Source organism: Triticum urartu, chromosome 5A (genome assembly GCF_056163025.1).
Source record: "Triticum urartu cultivar PI428250 chromosome 5A, HENAU_Tu73, whole genome shotgun sequence".
Lineage (NCBI taxonomy): Eukaryota > Viridiplantae > Streptophyta > Magnoliopsida > Poales > Poaceae > Triticum > Triticum urartu.
In genome coordinates this window covers 572,331,060-572,345,907 of record NC_141877.1, presented here as the reverse complement: position 1 = coordinate 572,345,907, position 14,848 = coordinate 572,331,060, and the positions used below count along the sequence as shown (strand labels likewise).

Here is a 14,848-nt window from a genome sequence, read left to right as displayed (position 1 = left end):
ATGTCTTATACTCACATTTCTTTGATTCCTCTTACCTAGTTTCTGCGGTGGTTCGGTCCAGTAGAAAAGATTGAATGGGGCCGGTGTGCGGTGAAAACGGGTTCATCAAGACAGTTCTCTCCTTAAACTCGGAAGAAGGGTACTTGAGTTGGATCTTTAGTTGGCCCATCATAGCAATTTATGTACAAATCTTGCTTCGGGGTTAGATCATTCAAAAGTTGTCAGGCTGGGTAGGCTTTGGAAACAAAAGGCTTTGCTCTTGTTCTTTCTGCTCAACTTTGTAAAAAATAAAGAATCGGCTATAAACCTATCACAAACATACATTGCGCACTTAACAATCAATTCAATCATACTAAAAATAATTCCAATACCCCCAAAGGAGAAAGATGCAGATAGAGTGCAAAAGAGACTTTACTTAACTGGAATGCAAGAAGCCATTTAATTACGCTACATTCTGAAGTAGGAGAAGCCACATCCCCATCTCCAACATCTCCTCCACAATCAGGCACATACTGGAAGCACCAAACATTCAACAATCCTTTCTTCTTTCAAAGAACTGTACAGACATTATATATGTCATTTTTCATATAGGAACAAACTAAGACTGTGTACAACAAGATTATGCATGCATCTAAGGATCTACCGTCCTAAATAACCTGATGCATCATGCATATATATAGCGAAAATAATAGTGGACAGTAGCATGTCATGAATATTTACGAACAGATAAAAATGGAAAGTAAGCAATCGTATGAACACACTGACTATGGAATAAAATATGAAATTCGACTAAACTAACCTTTGAGCAGCCATTGGGATCCTCAGTTTTAGAATTCAGGAACAAAAATAACCCCAGAAACACCCTGCAGAAATTTGTTGAACCAATAAGCTAGAAGCAATCACAAACACTTGGGCGACAATAACTGCAACAAATTAAAAGCGGAAATCAGCATCAGTAGGAGCCCGACCAGAGTATATATATTAAGTGCCAAGGGATTGTATTGGGAAAGGGAAATCTGCATCAAAATTGAAGATGAGGGGCGACATAGTGGAGAAGCGTAGCTCTTGATGCTACTGCAGTACTGCTGGAGGAAGAAGGGAGAAGAACCTGGGTGACCAGACAGAGCATATGTAGGTACCTGACCTCCACCATCCGTCTTGAGGCGCAACCCCACTCCATTAATGCACTAATGTTCTGTAGAAACGGCTGCTCCGCGCACTGCATCCTCATCAATCTCTGTCTATGCGTGATTAGAAACTGAAGTGTAATTGTGTGTTTGAAGTCTGAGCGGAGCAGTTTCCAAAAGATGAGGCGCCATTACCCCTTTTCTGCCTCGCTGGCGGATCTCCTGACGGCTAGATCGACCGGCCCCGGTGTCACGACCCAACGAAGAGGGGGTGAGAGGGGATCGAGATCGGATCGGGTAGGTGAGGAGAGCAGGTGAGGAGAAAGGTGAGAAGGAGAAAGAAGATTTGATTCTGATTACTCGCTGCCTCATCATTCGATCACCGCACAATAAGTAGTTGCCCTCTGGGCTCGCCCTGGGCCGCAACCCAACACACACACATTACATGGCCTCAGGCCCAACACACAATTGCGGTTCAGTTAGCATCTGCTAACTGAACTACACTTGCAGTCCGCTGCAGATCGCCATCTGCAGGCGTGACATTGCCCCCATCTTGAGAAGGAGCTTCCTCCCAGATGCAGGCCAATGGGTATTGCTCCTTGAGAACGTCGTAGTCTTCCCAGGTTGTGGCAGTCGGCGGTCGGTTGGACCACTGAACTTGCAGTTGGATTACTGGTGCGTCGCCCTTCTTCATCATACGACGCTCCAATATGGCCACTGGTTCTGCATCACCAGCGACCAGGTCTGGTACTTGCGGCAGCTCCGAGAAGACAGGAGTGTAGTCAGGGGTGTGAGGCTTCAATTGGGAGACATGGAATACCGGATGAATGCGGCTGTCCGCTGGCAGTTGAAGGCAGTACGCCAAGGTGCCGATCCGTTCAGTCACCGTGAATGGCCCGTAGAACTTGTAGGAGAGCTTCCGGCATGGGCGATTGACGATGGATGATTGCGCATACGGTTGTAGCTTGAGTAACACTTGTTCGCCGACGTCGAATGCGCGCTCGGCACGGTGACGATCGGCCTGCTTCTTGAAGCGCGTCTGTGCTCTGGCAAGCTGGGCACGGAGGCGTTCCGTGTGCACAACCCAGTCCAGGTCATCCGCGGGCGCACTCGGAGTCGAGTCGGTGTTGAAGTGCGGCAGTCCGTCCAGGTTGGGGTCGACACCGTAGAGTGCCCGGAAGGGTGAGCACTTGAGAGATGTGTGATGTGTGGAGTTGTACCAGAACTCTGCTGCCGGCAACCACTTGCTCCATTGCCGTGGGGTGTCGTGGACGGCGCATCGAAGGTACATCTCGAGGCACTGGTTGACTCGTTCCGTCTGGCCGTCCGTCTGGGGATGGTAGGCGGTGGAGTAGAGAAGCTTGGTGCCGGCCGTGGCGAGCAGTTCGCGCCACATTGTGCTGGTGAAGATTTTGTCTCGATCGGAGACGATGGAGCGAGGGACGCCGTGCAACTTGATGACGTGCTCCCAGAATGCGCGGGCCACCTGCGCCGCGGTGAAGGGGTGATGGAGCGGCACAAAGTGCGCGAACTTGGTGAGCCGATCGACGACGACCATGATGGAGTCGCAACCTTCAGATTTGGGTAGACCCTCGACGAAGTCCATGGTCATGTCTTGCCATGGCGCGTCAGGAATCGGCAGAGGTTGCAGCTTGCCGGCCGGGTGCTTGTTCTCATGCTTGGCATGCTAGCAGATGCCACACTGGCGAACGAAGTCCTCCACGACGCGCTTGAGGCCAGGCCAGGCGAAGAGCTTGCGTACGCGGTGGTAGGTGGCCGTAGTGCCGGAGTGGCCCCCCACCACGCTGTGATGAAGCGCGGCGATGAGCTTGGTCTGGAGCGCGGAGTTGGCGCCGATCCACAGGCGCCCCCGCTGGCGAATTACTCCGTTCTGCAGTGCTCGGCCTTGGTCGTCCTCGCCCACAACCGCGAGCTTAGCGAGCAATTCTTGCGACTCGGGATCGGTTTCGTAGGAGTTCGCCACCTCTTGCAGCCACTGGGGCTGGCACATCGAGAGCGCGTCGAGTGCCAGTAGGTGGCCGACGCGAGACATGGCATCGGCGGCGCCGTTGTCGACGCCTTTCTTGTAACGGAAAGAGAATTGAAGGCCCACCATCTTCGACATGGCCTTGCGTTGCAGGTCAGTGACCAACTGCTGATCTCCCAATGCGCACAAGCTCTTGTGGCCGGTGACGATTTCGAACGGGGCACGTTGCAGATATGGCCGCCACTTGTCAATGGCCATCATCACGGCGAGGAATTCTTTTTCATACGTGGAAAGCTTTTGGTTTCGCACCCCGAGAGCTTTGCTGAGGTAGGCGGCAGGATGGCCGTCTTGGGTGAGCACCGCGCCCACGCCAGTGTCGCAGGCATCGGTCTCGATGGCGAACGGGCGCGTGAAGTTGGGAAGCGCCAAGACCGGCGTGCTCATCATCGCCTGCTTGAGCGTGTCAAATGCTTGTTGTGCCTTGTTGTCCCAGACGAATCCTTTCTTCGAGAGGAGCTGCGTCAAGGGCTTGGCGATGATGCCATAATGAGGAACGAATTTGCGGTAGTACCCTGTCAACCCTAGGAACCCGTGTAGCTCGGTTGGTGTCGAGGGCACGGGCCAGGCCTGCATTGCACTGGTCTTGCTTGTGTCGGTGGCGACGCCGTCTTGTGAGATCATGTGCCCCAGGTACTCAATACTTGTTTGTGCGAACGAACACTTGTTGGCCTTGGCGAACAGTTGATTTTCGGGGAGGAGGTCCAGAGTGAGGCGCATGTGTTCTTCGTGTTCCTGCAGGTCTATGCTGAAAACCAAGATGTCATCCAAGAAAATAATGATGAACTTACGAACGTAGCGGCCGAAGACAGTGTTCATCAAGCACTGAAACGTAGCTGGCGCGTTGCACAACCCGAATGGCATGACGCGGAAATGGTAATGGCCGTGATGTGTCTTGAAAGCTGTTTTCTCTTCGTCCTCTTCCCGCATACGGATTTGGTGGTATCCTGCGCGCAAGTCAATCTTGGAGAAGTATTTGGCCCCGGCCAGTTCATCGAGCAGCTCATCGACCACAGGCAAGGGAAACTTGTTTTTCACTGTTGTTGTATTCAAACGTCGAAAATCAACACAGAATCGCCAGCTGCCGTCCTTCTTTTTCACGAGCAGCACGGGCGCGACGTAGGGACTCATGTTGTGCGCGATGAGACCCGAGTCGAGCATCTCCTGAACTTGCCGCTCGATTTCATCCTTCTGTGCCGGCGAGTAGCGGTACGGCTTTGTGTTGATAGGTGTGGTGCCTGGCTCCAAGTTGATGCTGTGGTCGTACTGACGTCACGGGGGCAGGGTGTTTGGTTCAGCAAACACGTCCTGATATTCGTGCAGAACTTTCTGAATACTGGCTGGGATTGGTGCGAGTGGTGTTTCGTCAGTTTTCTCCACGGTGACAAGGGCCGCTGTCCAGATGTCGTTTGCCACTTCCATGCGATGAAGCTCATAAGCATCCAGCTCGGCAGTGCGAGACAGATTGGTGGTTTTTACTCCTTATAGTTTCACGGTCTTACCCCCGGTGTCAAACTGAATTGTCTTCAGTTCCAAGTGGCACCACATCGGACTATGGGCGGAGAGCCAGTCAATGCCCAAAACGCCATCGTATGCACTAAGTGGTAACACTCGGAGATCAGTGTTGAAGGTGTGGCCAGGCACTGTCCAGGCCAATTTGCGCACCAGCTTGTTGCAGCGCAGCCGCTGTCCATTCACCACACGAACTGACACAGGAGGTAGTTCTTCCGTCTTAGCAGCAATTCGAGCGGTGAAATTTTCGCTAATGAAGCTGTGGGAACTTCCCGAATCGACTAGCAGCAGCATGATCTTATCGCCCACTTGGGCGCGTAGACGAATTGTGGATGACCCTTCCTCGCCAGACATAGTATGCTGGCTCAAAGAGCAGCATTCTGGTTCTTGCTGCACGGGTGCATCCAATAGTTGCAGCGCGTGCACCGTGTCGTCTGGCAGAATTTCTCTGAATTCGCCCACTTCAATCATCAGAATCTGTCCTGTGCGTTTGCACTGATGCTCACGGGAGTATTTATCCCCACAGCGGAAACACAGTCCATTAGCTCGTCGGAATTCTCTTAACTGCCGTTCCCGAGCAAATTCATCATTCGCTGGGCGCTGTTGTGCTGCTGCCCGAGCTGGATTGGGGGCTACTGTTGCTGCTTGTGGAGGTGGACGACCCACTGGTACGACCCGCTGTCGCTGTGCGCGTTGTCGCTAGATTTCCTCTTCCTGCATTCTTGCGAAAACGGCAGCTCGAGTGATGCTGGTAGGAGCTTGCAGACGGACGCCCAGACGAAGCTCATCCTTGAGCCCGAGCAGAAACTGAGAGATGAAAAACTGTGGGCTCAAATGCGGATCCAATGACAGCAGATGATACATCGATGTCTCGAATTGCTGTCGATATTCTTGCACGCTCCCAGTCTGCCACAACTGAACCAACTGATGCATCTGTGCTTCAAACTCCTCTGGCCCAAATTCCTCTTCCACTACCACACGAAAGGCTGTCCACGACAACCCTGAATGTTTCTGACGATGAGCCTGTAGCCACATCGCTGCCAAGCCATCCATGTACAGCGAGGCCGTGGTGACCCAGCTGTGCGGTGGCACGCGGTACAACTCGAAGTAGGAGACACAACGCTCGAGCCAGATGCGCGTGGCATCGCCGTCGAACCACGGAAAATCATGCTTCGGCGGCTTGGTGTAGAGATCTGTCCCGCGCTCCCGATCTGAAGCCGTTGGGGAAGGTTGGAGTAGCAGAGGCGGGCCGTGGTTGACAAGCCGCGCGAAGGGCAGCTGGGCTGCTCCATCTGTGTAGAGCGGGGGAGGTGCGGTCCGAGACGACGGTGGCGGTGGCGGTGGTGGTGGTGGTGGTGCAGAGGAGCCCGCCGCTAGGGACATGGTGGTGTGGTGCGTGGCGGAGGGGTCGACCGTGGGCGCGGCCTTGCGCGCCTCATCCACATCTGCCTGCGTGAGATCGATCTGCTTGGAGAGGTGCTTGAGCTCAGTGGAGACCTGCTCGTTGTAGGAGAGCTGTGCCTGGTGTCGCTCGTCGGCCGTCTTCTGGTTCGCATCGAGGCGGCGGATGGCCGACTCCAGCAAGGTCTGCAGCTTGTCGGTGGTCTCTGACATCGCTTCGAGAACGCGGCGGGGCTGCGCCAAGGGTTTGGATGGCGCCGTGGTCTCGCTCCAAATCAACCGTACCCCAAGCAGGATTTCGTGCAAACTCGCCGAAGCGGCTTGCACCTGACCCGGTGGATGTTACCGGCGACCGAGAGGATATGAGAACCGCGGCGGCGAGGGGGTGGAAAAAAAATCTAGGCTCTGAGTACCAAATTGTCACGACCCAACGAAGAGGGGGTGAGAGGGGATCGAGATCGGATCGGGTAGGTGAGGAGAGCAGGTGAGGAGAAAGGTGAGAAGGAGAAAGAAGATTTGATTCTGATTACTCGCTGCCTCATCATTCCATCACCGCACAATAAGTAGTTGCCCTCTGGGCTCGCCCTAGGCCGCAACCCAACACACACACACACATTACATGGCCTCAGGCCCAACACACGGTTGCAGTTCAGTTAGCATCTGCTAACTGAACTGCACTTGCAGTCCGCTGCAGATCGCCATCTGCAGGCGTGACACCCGGATCCTCTCGCGCCTCGGCTGGATCCCACCGCAGGTCGCCTGCGTCCTTGTATCCAGCGCTCGATGCACCCTCTCCCTTGATCCGTTCCTCTCTCAAGCATTTTTTTCTTTTTATTACACAGATGAGAGCCCTGTGTCCGTTCGCGATCTTGGGCTGAGCATGGAGGCCCAATCAACCACAAGGCTCCAAAAAAGTCATCAGAGTAGCTGCCCTTATGGCCTGTAGCCCATTTCGAGGTAAACACGGCATCAAGGAATGATCGAACGATCAGGATTTCCCACCAGACTAAATCAAACGGTCAAGAAAGCTTAATTCGTGAGAGGGCAGGGATTAAGTGCGGTTTTACTGTTCTTAATTTAGGCGACCAAAAGAAGCTAGCAAGTCGCTCGCCTTATTCCGTGAACGAGTGACATGAGTAATACAGGTTTGATGATGACTTAATAAATCTCTAATCTCATTAACTAAAGACGAGTAGATCGAACGATCGATATCTCCACATGTGATCATGGTCACCGCAGCAGAAGAGTCAAGCTCAACTTGTATCGGCAGCGTTGTGCGTTGGACCGAAGAGGACAGCCCCTCCAAGCAAGCGAGAAGCTCAGCCTCCAGCACATCTCGGCAGACCCATAGCGCCCTGCATGCGGAGAAGATGATTCCTCCTGACTCATCTCTCAAGATCATGCCCGCCCTAGCATCTTCACATGACACAAAAGCTCCATCCGTGTTTAGTTTTGTCCACCCATGCTTCGGTTTTTCCCATACAGGCAACTTAGCCGTAAGAGCAGCCGTTTGAAGACCATTATCCTTCATCATGCTGGCTTTCCCTTTCACCGAATCCACACCTTTATCGTTCTTGATGGCCATCAGAGAGTGAAGGTAACTCTGCAGGAATCGGACCGATACTTCCATCTGCGATGCCGGTCTATGATGAACCACCTCATTGCGTATGTACCAACTTCTCCAGAACACAAGAAGAATCATACACCTCTCAATATCACTCATAGGTGCGAGAACTTGCAGTAGCCACTCCCTACCACAGTTAACAATTGACTGTATCTGAGGTAATCTCCAGACTTTGGCCATACTCAAATATAGATCCCTCCCAAACTGGCAGCGAACGAACGGGTGAAAGTTATCCTCCGTGTCTACTCCACAAACCGGGCAAACACTTGTGGTCTCCAATCCAATCTTATGCTTATTTTTCCACGTTGGCAGTCCATCGGTCGCGACCCTCCATGCAAAATTTGCCACTATTGGCGGAGCACCACAACTCCAGATGAACTTCCAACAGCTTCTTGCTCCGGTCGGCGACAAACTAGAGGATACTGTATTGGACCTGTGTATCTCGTCGAACGCCAAGTGATATGCACTCTTCACGGAGAAGACACCCAACTTGTCCGGCCCCCATGCAAGAACATCCTCGCCACGCCTAGGTGACACCCTGATCTTCAGAATCTCCATCACATCTGCTTGCATGAAATATTGGTTCTGAGTTTGAACTTTTCAGGTCCCATTGTCATTCAAAAGATCGGACACATATCGAATGCGACAGACACCCTGCCTCGTGATCGGTTTGTAAGAGAAAGGCCTTGGTATCCAGCTATCATGCCACACCCGAATGCTTCTCCCATCACCTATTCTCCAAATCAAGCCTTTCTTTAACAACTCCAAACCATGGCTAATAGTCTGCCATGAAGATGAGGCGTTACCAGCAAACACCGTGTCCTCTAACTTGCCCGCCGGGTAGTATTTGGATTTGAGAAGACGGGCGCACAAGCTATCCGGCCTTATGATCAACCTCCAAGCTTGGCGAGCTAGCAGGGCTTGGTTGAATAAACGAAAATCTTGGAAACCGATTCTGCCTCTATCTTTTGGTTGCATAAGATGATCCCAACCCTTCCAATGCACCTTCCTCTTCCCCTTCTCCGACCCCCAATACAAGTTCCTCACCATTCTAGTGAGATCATCGCACATCGAGAACGGAAGCTTAAACACTCCCATTATATATGTGGGTAAAGCTTGGGCGACAAACTTTATAAGTACTTCCCTCCCTGGCTGCGCCAACAATCCATCTCCCCACTGGACAAGTCTTTTGGTGAGGCTTGTCTCAAGATTCTGAAACTTCCCTTTAGACATGCGACCCTCGGGTGTGGGGAGACCCAAGTACTTCTCCTCAAAAACCATGCTTTTGACATTTAGAACATCCCTGACCTGCTCCTGAAAGGGGGCCGGGCAAGATTCCCCGAAGAAAATAGAGCACTTGTCATAGTTCAAACTTTGCCCTGTGGCCATACTATAAAGATCCAAAGATGCTTTAACCTGCTCCGCTTGATCCCTCGAAGCCTGAAAGAACAACATGGTATCATCTGCAAACAACAAGTGGGATATGCCCGGGGCTCTCCTACAAATTTTCACGGGAACAATAGCGCCGGCTTGCACCTTGCTTTTCAAAATAGCTGAAAGTCCATCTGCCACAAATAAGAATAAAAATGGAGAGAGTGGGTCTCCTTGCCGTAGCCCACGCGACGGTGCAAATGAATCCAGGAGAGTTCCATTTAATTTAATTGAATACCTCACCGATGTGACACACGCCATTATCCAATCAATCCATCTGTGAGAGAACCCTAACCTTTGCATCACCTACTTCAATAAAGCCCAATCAACTCTATCATAAGCTTTTGACAAGTCCAGCTTATATGTACAAAAACTCCTTGAGGGATCCTTCTCTTGTTTAATATAATGCAAGCACTCGAAAGCAATCAGAGCATTGTCTATAATCATCCTGCCTGGTATGAAAGCACTTTGCTCCACCAAGATTATGTCATCTAACAAAGGTCTTAATCTGTTAACAAGGCACTTTGAAATTACCTTATACGTGACATTACAAAGACTTATTGGCCTATAGTCCGACATCCTTAAGGGATTGGATATTTTTGGAATGAGCACAATTGATGTATCATTAACCCCCTCAGGCATAACACCAGAATTGAAAAACTCTCTGACCGCAGCCATCACTCCCTCCTTCACCATACTCCAATTCCGCTGAAAGAAACGAGCGGGAAAGCCATCTGGCCCTGGTGCCTTCAAAGGCCCAATTTGAAACAATGCATCAGAGATCTCCTTGTCTGTAAACGGCGCGCACAGCCTGTCATTATCAGCCGGAGGGCTGCCGCTATTTTCGATAGCCTGCTATTTAAAACATTGATATATATACTGTTGGTCTCAAACTATCCCTTGCCAAAAGGTTTCGACATAACCATAATTCACAAACTTAGCCGCTACAGATAGCTTACATTCAATATATTGTTCTCGACGTAACATGGCGTCAGTGGCGGAAACAGGAATTACTAAGGGGCTGTTTGGTTTCTAGCCACATATTGCTACACTTTGCCATATCTCATCTTAGACAAGTTTGATCTAATTAGGTGGGTGTTTGATTCTAGCCACACTTAAGGCAAGGATTTTTTTATGAGTAGTGAACCCCATATGTTATAGACACAAAAAGTTTGACAAGATTCCTTTATAGGCAAGTCAAAGTATGGCTAACAATTTGACTAACTCAAGTTAGGCAAATGTGACAAGTATGACAAAAATAATGTGGCAACATAAGGCAAACATAAATCGCCTGTTAAGGGAGCTTATAATTGCTTTAAGAAAAATGGTAATAACAGTAATTAACACAATTTGCGTACAATCCACTAAGACGTTTACAGATAGAGCATGTGAATACCTTTAGGAGCAACGCCTAGATGGTAGAACCCATAGGAAAACTATCATGATTCTGGAGGTGTATAGAAATTGAACCTTCAGTTCATATATAGATGAATTGGCTAATTGGTTTGACAACAAAGATAACGGTGTGTTGTTCTTTTTCAACAAACTTATGATTGTTTTCTATCGAGATTAGTTTCATCTCATGGCTTATACATATTCCCTCCGTTCCATAACATAAGATTTTAATTCATCCAATATGTGAGTATATTGGATGTAATAAGATCGTATATAATGACATGGAGAGAGTGTTGTACTACATCATTGTCCAATTACAGTTTAGCTTCTAATATTAATGTGGTGTTTGCAGGTACATATGTCATTGGTAAAGATCTGCGCTTCGACCCTTTTTGCGTATGGGGCAATGAGATATTCATGAACCAGCATCAAGTGAAGAAACTGATAAAAGTTGTTAGTGAAATGGGTCAAAAGAGGGCAAATAAACTATTTGTTTACACTTCATCCAAGACAACAATGAATTGGAGGATGGTAAGTAGGAACTCGGAAGCCTTCTTTTTACTACCCATAATGGGAGTTAGATGACAATGTCTGAATCTTCCCCCTTTGCAGGTTTACTCAAGACTACCTCTCAAACTACATGATTGATGGACATGCAAAGGTTAAAGTATTCTACGATTGTAATGATCACTGTTCAAAAAATCTTCCAATTCAGCGATTTATCATCCGATTTATCGCTACTCTTGGGGTGACCAATAAGATTATGCCTTATCTTCACCGTTTATCATTTGGGCCAATTTATCGCTATGACAAGCGATTTATCGGGAATCTACCGATAAATCGGGTCTATTCATAGCACTATGTTTGCAAAAACTATGTTTATTTGTGTTTTATGGACCTTGTTATGCTATATGTACTATTGTCTTATTTTGTTTGTCATTATACGAGTATTCAAAGGCTAGGAATCAAGATAACACTTCTGCCCAATATTGTTTTGGTGTTGAATATAACATATTTTAGTGTTGGAAACCTGGGATTTGCAAAAAATGGCTGATTAATAGCCGACCGATAAAATCGATTAATCGATCAATTTTCGATTAATCTCTAATCTCCAGCTGACCGAGATGCTAACGATAAGCGATATCCTCAACATTGGTAATGACTATCCAGAAGTCCTCATGAAGACAGTGAAGGATGGACTGTCGACCATCATAAGGGGTTGGACTAGAGTCGTCCGTGCATTCGGCATGGAGGAGGGCACAATATGGGCATTCTGCTTCACTCTGTTCAACAACCAGAATGTCTTTGGCCTCTTTCTTTACCGTCCTTAATACAAGTATACAACCCTGGTTCATCATTGTTATGGTGCTTATGTAATTCTTGAACATATGTACCTGTCAATCGAATAGTGCATTGGTTGTTGAACCTAGTGGATATGAATAAAGTTATTGCCTACTTTAAAATTCAAATTATGTACAATTTTAAATTGCAGCAATTAAATTATAGAGAAATTATGCTCTGCAGGTCATTACGACGCACATGGTCTGTAAAGCACAACGTGTGTGATATACATCATATGACACGGTTCACAGAGAGGAAACATGTGCGACCATGCACACATTTACCATTTGCAAAACATGTGTGATGTCAGACAATATCACAAACGATGCGAGCAAACTAAATGTTTATGATAGTCGTCTTATCATACATGCTTTATAATCATTAATTGTTTCTACAATACTGTTTGTGATACATACTCCCTACAATATTGTTTCTTATGTCGTACACATAGTAAACGTTGCACCACAGAATAGTGTATGCGATAGTTATCATGTACGACACCGCCCCTAAAGTTTGCCAAAGTGTACGAGTTCGATGACCGCCCCCAAGGGTTGCCAATTGTACGGGTTCGATAGTCGTCCTCAAGGATCCCTTAGTGGAATCATGACATCTTGCGTTGTGCGAGGGAGTGAGGAGATTACTGTGGGCCTGTTGGTTTTTTTGGTGAGCATTGTGCCCCACACTGCTCCAAACAAAGATTAGCATCCGCAAGGGTGTGAACTTTGGGATACATCGTCGTCTCTACATGCCTTGGTTATCTCTTACCCATGCCTTTTACTTATGCACTTTACTTTGTGATAGCCATAGTATTTCATGATATATATCTTGCTATCACTTAGTTGATTATGTTGCTTAGCATAAGTTGCCGGCAGGGGCGGAGCTAGGCCCCGGGCACCTAGGGCCCAGGCCCGGGGCGTGGAAAATGTAGCAGGCTATTACCATACTGGTTTTTCTGCAGGCCTAGGGTGCAGCTCGGTGAAAAGAAGGAGGCCCAAAGACTTCACAGGTTGTCTTACCTGAAGCGGACGCACGCACGACACGCATCGCTCCATCCCACCACAATCTAACTTTTTCTTCAAAAAATGCCGATCTAACTCGAGGCACAGGAGATGCAGCACACAGCGCTCGCGCGACTACCGCCAAGAGTCGCACTCAGGATTCTTTTTCTGGATCATTCTCCAGAGCTCTTTTCGTGGCGTCGTCGTCCACCGACCCGCCCCCTCTCCAGGCTGCCGCCCTCCTGTCATGTGCGTCATTCGCCTGCATGGCACGCGATCCCCTGTTGGGTACTTCACTGCCGGCTGTGGCACCTTGTATTGTTCTTTGATACTTTCCCTGTCTTCCGCCCTGATACTTTCCACTTTTACCATGTTCTGTCTACCTGTATCGGTGTATACACTGCTCTGAACTGAAATTTGATTGAAATAATGTTTGTGATGTATCCAGTCATATATTTAGGGTTTCTTATACTTAAATCTCTTTTGCGAGACCTTCTCTTATGTATCTAGTCATATATGGTTTTCTTCAACTCATATGTATGCATTCCCTTATGAAATTTTGCTTTTGATGTCTTGAAGGTGTTGGATCTTCTTCCACCATTGATGAGGTTAAGGGAGGCACTGATGAAGCAAAACATTGATTGGTAATATTTTTTATCACATATTGTTCTTTGTAGTTTTTGTCACGTTTTTATCTATTTTGTTGTATCGTTAAGCATTGAGTTTAAATTTTAAATTTTTCATGCAATTGAGCAATATTTTGTATTGGGTATCTTTTGAGGTAGCTAAAAGCCTTATGAACGTTGAGTTTTTCCCTCGCGGCGATTTTTTTTGGGCCCGGGGCTTGCTCTAATCCTGGCTCCGCCACTGGTTGCCGGTGCACATATGTGAGCCTAGTTGTTTTAGGTTTTGTGCTTGACAAATTAAAATTTAGTTTTATTCTACATTTGTTCAAGCCTAAATCGTAATTATTTTAAAGCGCCGATTCACCCCACCCCCTGTAGATGACATCCACAATCTTTCAATTGGTATCAGACCCTCATCTTTCTTTGTTAGGCTTAACTACCTAGAGAGTAAAGATATAGACTATGAGATTAGGATTATTTAACACTCTTAGTTTTGGTGGCTCAAATTTTGATGTTTAGGTAATTCGCGTGCTTAATATTATCTCTAGAGGATGCAGAAAACCTCTTATCTCAATGCTCAAGCTTCTAATGCGTTTATTGATGCTTTGAGCAATGTAGTTATATGTCAACTCATGCAGTTTCGGGATGCTAATGAGTTGTGGACAAAGCTTCAAGATAAATATGGTGTGTCCAAGATTTGTGGGAAAGATTGTTCTCCCTCCACCTCTGGTCGTATAGTGTTCTCAACTTCTTCTACTTCACCTACATGTGGATTGCCAGAAGGTAATGATATAGTGAGTAGTGTTGGTCATTGCAATGATGATAATGGGCTTATTGTTGATGATCCATCATCATTATCTTATTGCAATGCTCCTTCTTTGGACTTGAACACTTCGAGCTCTCTAGATGTTTCACATGCTTGTGTTGATAGTCCTTGCATATCATGATGATATGCTTGCTATGTCTTGTTGCCATGATAAAAATGCCTCTATTTTCTCGAGTCGTTGTGCTAAAAATGTAGAGGAAATTGATACGTCTCCAACGTATCTATAATTTTTTATTGTTCCATGCTATTATATTATCTGTTTTGGATATTTTATATGCATTAATATGCTTGTCGGTGTCAAAACCGGCGGATCTCGGGTAGGGGGTCCCGAACTGTGCGTCTAGGCCTGATGGTAATAGGAGGCAAGGAACACGAAGTTTTACCCAGGTTCGGGCCCTCTTCATGCAGGTAAAACCCTACGTCCTGCTTGATTAATATTGATGATATGGGTAGTACAAGAGTAGATCTACCACGAGGTCAAGGAGGCTAAACCCTAAAAGCTAGCCTATGGTATGATTGTTGT

General features: G+C 47.8%; 1 pseudogene; it reads right to left on the bottom strand.

Annotated features, from left to right (window-relative positions):
* Positions 1-2,814: 2,814 nt before the first annotated feature.
* Positions 2,815-6,366, bottom strand: LOC147972970 (uncharacterized; annotated as a pseudogene).
* Positions 6,367-14,848: the final 8,482 nt, after the last annotated feature.